This window comes from Setaria viridis, unplaced genomic scaffold (genome assembly GCF_005286985.2).
Source record: "Setaria viridis unplaced genomic scaffold, Setaria_viridis_v4.0 scaffold_286, whole genome shotgun sequence".
NCBI classification, from domain to species: domain Eukaryota; kingdom Viridiplantae; phylum Streptophyta; class Magnoliopsida; order Poales; family Poaceae; genus Setaria; species Setaria viridis.
Window position 1 is genome coordinate 1 of NW_027255881.1, and position 5,887 is coordinate 5,887.

Below are 5,887 nucleotides of genomic sequence, written 5' to 3' on the forward strand. Positions count from 1 at the left end.
TCAAGACGATAGGGAGAACTATTGCGCGAAGCCTTCGGAACTGCAGGGGATTTATGGCTACAACTGGAGTCTTTAAGTGCCAACCAATTGGATCCGGTAACTCCGGAACCAATTCACTAGTCTCGGCAGGTTGTTCTTCCTCTAGGTCTCTCCATTCCCAAGGAATATTTCTTCGTGGGCTATAAGACATTAACAACTGGCTCTCGAGTATTCCTATCATCAAGTTTTTCTATTTCCATCATAAAGTTCGCGGGTATAAGTCAAAAGGTTAGCTCGCTTATTTGGCAAAACCTTCCAAACAAGACAAGAAAATACGGCACCGACATTTCCAATGGTAGTCAAGTTCACTGGAATAGGTTCTTTGAGCTATGATCCACTGTCGAATCAGCAGTAACGAAGTAAGTGAATTATTCATCGAGAACTTCCTATGGCATTCAGCCTTTTCCTTCAGCTTAGCGCCCTCACTGCTACTTCTCTCTATTAAGCTGCTCTCTGGGTCCGTCCATAAGCATGCATACTGGCGCTCTCTTATTGGCTAGGCCCCTATCTAATTAGCGGGTTATTCTAACAATATACAAAGAATATAATGTTTGGAGTTCAATAAGCTCTTTGCAAAAGAATAGTTCCTGCTAGTGAAGTACCTAAATAGTGCAATCTCTTGCATCGAGAATCATCCTACTGGAGAACCTTCTTGCTTTGTCTTTCCCTTATCTTGCTAGCTCTATACCAGTGCTTGAAATAGGCATTTCTTCTTTCTTATCTTATCTTATCTTATCTTATCTTAATAGTTGAGATGAAATAATATATATGCAAGAATGATTCTACCGCTGATGTGTCATACTCTACTTCAAACTCTATCTACTCAATGAAGCAAGCAGTTTGATGGACGGCACCTTCCTCTTCAATAGCTTTCTTTCTAGTTCTGAGTGTGTAGAAAAAACGGAGTTTATGCTACACACATCATAACTCACAGCCTATATTTACATGCTTTTTAGGCTAGAACTTTTCACAGCCTAAATGTAAAGCGGAACACACACAAACAGATGTTCCTCAACTCGGAAATATGCCTCGCGGGTGAAGCAGTGTGTCATTGAAACCTCTTACAGACGAAGAACGATTCCCGCTCAGACGATTCGCCGCTAGAGGCTCCTTGGTCGAGAGCAACCGCGCAATCAATCTTTATTGAATGCGCTACTACCGCCTACATAACTTGTCTTCCTTTTCAAGGAGGTAAGTCTCAGACCATATGTAGTTCTTTGCCTCGTTAGACACTAGAAAACGAATGAGATCAGAAAGGCCATCATTGAGGCAAACAATGCAATAGCTTCGGTGAGAGCAAAGCCCAAAATAGCATAACCAAATGATTGTTTAGCCAATGAAGGATTTCGCGCCACGGAATGAATCGAAGAACTGAGGACGTTTCCAATACCGACAGCAGCTCCCGCTAAAGCAATTGTAGCAGCTCCGGCACCTATTGATTTAGCTCCTTCTAACATGTCGAGTCGCGACATGACATTGTTTCACGCTTTTCCTTCGCTACTAGAAATTTCTAGTCTAGTCTAGTATAGTATAGTCATTTATTTCCCGTTGATGAAATTTCTAGTCTAGTATAGTTCTAGTATAGTATTTCTCGTTGATTTGATTCCTCATCTCCATAGTTGAATAATAAACCTAGACACAAACTAGATACGGAATAGCTACGTTTCTTTCTATATGATAATATTACCCGAGGGGAGGAGATGCCTGAAAATTGGTTTCTTCTTTTCAAGAGTTGGGATTGAAGGATTTGCTAATGCCCGACCCTTCTCGACTAGAAACTCTTCCGCTCCTCCGGACCTTTGGAAAACCAAGAAGCAGAATGCAGTGTCTGCTATGATTGCCCCAGATGTAAGTTGGCCTCCCCCAGCCACAGCTATTTTAGCCGAATTTCTCTTTTGGATATGGCAAGTGGTTTTAACTGCGAAAGACAAATCAATGAATGTACTTGAACTGCCGGTATCAATAAGGGCAATGCCTGTTTGTCCACCAACAGTGACCTTGACTGAAAATGTGCCAGCAGTGACCTGCCCTGAAACTGCATGAGCCGAAATATGCATGAGATACTCATTTGGAGGGGAGTCCTGATCCTGTGGGATTTCTTCTTCTTCTTGTACTGCAATCTCTTCTGTGGCATCATTTGGTGTGTCAGTTTCCTGCATGACATTGATAGTAGGGATTAACTTGCATTTGTGACCGGGGACCCATTTGTCACCACATCTCCAGCATTCACCAGCTTTTCTAGCTCTCTGTTGTTGCACTTGGGGAGCCGCAGGTTGTTCTTTAGTTTTGTCTGGTGTGGTGGTAGCAGGTTCTGCACAAAAGGTCTGTATGGAGCAGCAGTGATTTGTCTCTGATATGAAGAAAACTGTTTCTTAGGTGGGGCACTGCGTTCCATGTCTTTGGCCTGCCAGTACGCATCAGTCAGGGACTCTGGATGGAGAGGCCTGAGTTGGTGTTTGATGTCATGACGAAGGCCGTTGACAAAGCATTTTACAAACCACTCTTCGGTTAGCTCTGGTGTATCTTGTTTCAACATAGTCATGAAATCTTCAAACTTATCAATATAAGCATTGACTGTCATGTTGTCTTGTTTCAGTGCATTGAAAGTTTCAGCAACTTCATAGGGACTGTATGCAGAGAAACGATGAGTAATCATGCGACAGAAATCTGACCAAGAGGAATCTTGCCCAGTGGTCTAATATGAATAAGAAATGGCAGCTATAACAGAGATTTGTCTCAATCGCTCAGCTTGAAGGTAGGTCCTTGTCACTAGAACGAAATGCAAGGGTTGGTGGATCGGTGATTTCTGATAATACAAGCAAGGACACACCTCTGGCTGTATCTTGTGAGCCAGCCCTTACCGAAGGCATGATGGAGTGAAAGATCGGGACTCTTGGCTATCAAAAGGGAGAGCCAGGGACAATTGATACACGGATTTCCAAATCTATAAAGAAAGACATATATCATATAATGACTCTACTGAAGATATTGAGACACGACCTGGTCCCCTTCGAGTCCAAGTATCAGGTGAGTGCTATCCCCATCCGGCCTTCACCAAATGTCCAGTATTGGCAAATGACAAATGACAAGAGCCTACCGGTACATCCTCCAAGCCAAGATGCGGACTTTAATGATAAATGCCAGGGTTATATCAATCATGCAATACCTAATAGTCCAGCTATCAGCCTATCTGCATCTTCTAAGACAATAAAATCCTTCTATTAGAGAATGAGAGCTTCTTCACACAAGATCTTTAACTTAAGTAAGGACTTGGTTTTCTTACCACTGCTTCCGTGGGCTGATCCGAGGGACAACACTAGGTTCCTGTCACACCGTATTCCAGTCAGAAAATAAGGACCATATGACTATTGGAAAAGGGAATAACTAAAGTGGCATTTCATCCCTGCTCTCGCTTACTGTGCGCGCTTTCCTTTCGCCCACATCAAGGCAAAAACTCAGTATATAAAGTCTACCGGACAAGATTCATTCAATCAACCATAAAGCAGGGAGGCATATGAGTTAGACGAGGCACGATCGTGAGTTAAAGAAAGAGCATCGACCCTACCTACGTATTTTTGATAAAGTGCAGTATCTCTTCTTAGCCGGATGAGCCTTTTTCTTTTCGAGAACTAGTACCGCCAATTCAAGCCGTCATACTTCTCCTCGTACCTTGCGAAAAAACGGCTTGCGTAGCGTAGGTCTCCTGCATGCCTATCTTGCGATAGCTAGTGATAAGTGGATTCAAGGGATCGAGCCAGATCTAACAGAAACAAATAGAAATCCTACAGTCTAAAAAGAAGGTGGGCTTTAGCTGAATCGAGCTGGGTGGGAGAAGATACGCTTATGAGAAACCAGCAAAGACATTATTAGACCGCTCAGAAACGGAATGTACCTAGGGAACCCTATTGATCAGATCAGAGACTGAACCTAGTGATCTTTCTCCTGCTGGCAAGCATCGAAAGGAAGTAGATAAGGGTGGGTTGCATTAACTTTGCCTTTGCAAATAAGTCAAGCTAATCAGGTAGTCTTTTAGCTTGATTAGTGGCGCATTTCGGCACGAAGTGCTGGCTTTCTTCCTTTTCATACAAAAAAGCTTTCGTTGAGACAAAGCAGGCAGGGCAACTAAACCAAGATGGAAGGAGTTCACCCCTTTCCTTTCTGTGTAGACGTCAGGATTATATATAATCCTTTTTTATATATAAATCCTAGCCCTCGTGAGGGAATCAATCATGGGTCCCCGTGCTGCTTTTCAAAATAAGGAAGAAATGCGTACAGGAAGGAGGGGCTCCGGGTCACTCTCTTCACTGATGCTTCGAAGCTTCCACCTTGAACTCGTCAAAGCAAACCTACTGAATGTTGAATCTCGATCGATGTCAGAAACCAACCGTAGAAAGAGAGGTCGAAGCACCTGATCACTCGTTCAGCTCGTTTTTCGCTCCTGCCTGTATGAATTGCATAAGTCATTGTGTTTTGGCGGTGGAGAAGTACAGAAGTAAACAGTGTGTTAGTATTTAGTTGTGCGAAGCGTTGTTGACAAGACTTACTCAACTCACACCTGCTTCCGGTGACAACTACCACTCTCTTATGAATGGGAGGGTAGAGTACCAAGACATAGGGATTAGCCAGCGAAGGCGGTTTATTTACTAATCAATATACTTATTTTGAATTCTTTTAAGTCAGGACAGTTCAAAGGCACGAGAGATAAGGAAAACAGAAAAGCTTCTCAAACCAGAGTAGGAATTCGATCAATCGCTATCAATGCCAGGAGGCAGATCAAGATTCATGGGAACGAGAACCTTTTTACCTAAGTAGGAAGAATCCATTAGGGCTGCGAACTCTTCCAATATGTGCGAGCAAATGTGCATGATCGAGTTGGAAAAACCAGGGCATCATCTATCTATCTATCTATCAAACTTTTAATACGTCTCTTCGAGAAGCAAAGAAACTAGTATATACTAGACTCGGTGCCAAGGGAGAAAAGCTTAGAGATAGAATGCTCATCCGTCCATTTCTTATTTCCTGAGGTTCACCTATGTTCTTTTCTTGTGCTTTGTCAAATCAAATAGGCGCGTATGAAACACAAATCCAGAGGCGGATATCTATTGACGATATAGCGTATGAAAGAGATTTTTATGCAATTCCATCGGTGCTAGCTCTGTTTTCAGCATTTGCCTGAACAGGCGCATTTGCTGCTTCAGTTAATTCCTTTTAAAGGTGGATATTCCGGTTCATTCCTTTGGGACTGCTCATTTCTTTGCCTTATCATTTGCCGACATGCGGACCCCCTTCTCTTTTCTTGCATTGAATTGCTTATCTTTCTTCGGGTTCCAAGCATCGGCTGTAGTTGGGGAGAAATCCTCATCTCCAAACCCCGGCAGTAGTTCCGAGCAGAAGTTGACTTTCGATACGAATTCCTTCCTTCGATAAAAAAAAGGATTAATACCCGGTAGCGCCATCCTCTTATGCTAATTCGATAGATAGATTTGTTTTCTAAATTGTAGTAATCATTTGATTCTCCTGTTTCTACTAAATACGGCTATACCATTGCTCCTCCTTTTACGCGGGGCTGCTTCTCCCTTTCTTTGAACCTAGCTATCTGGTTTGGCCCAGCTGCTTCCTACCTGTTAGCTATTCCCCCTGCTCGAGGTCCGCTATCTGCATATCTGGTTCGGTGGACTGGTGCGTGGGTGCTGCTAATTGGATTTGCATAGGATGGTCCGTGAACCAAAGCAACAAAAGTTGTTCCCTGAGTCCTTGCTTTTTACCTTACCAGCTGCTTGCCTCCAAGAAACCCACTCCGCCTAAAGAGTCCTATTCCTATCCGGTCTACATTCACTATTCTTTGCTC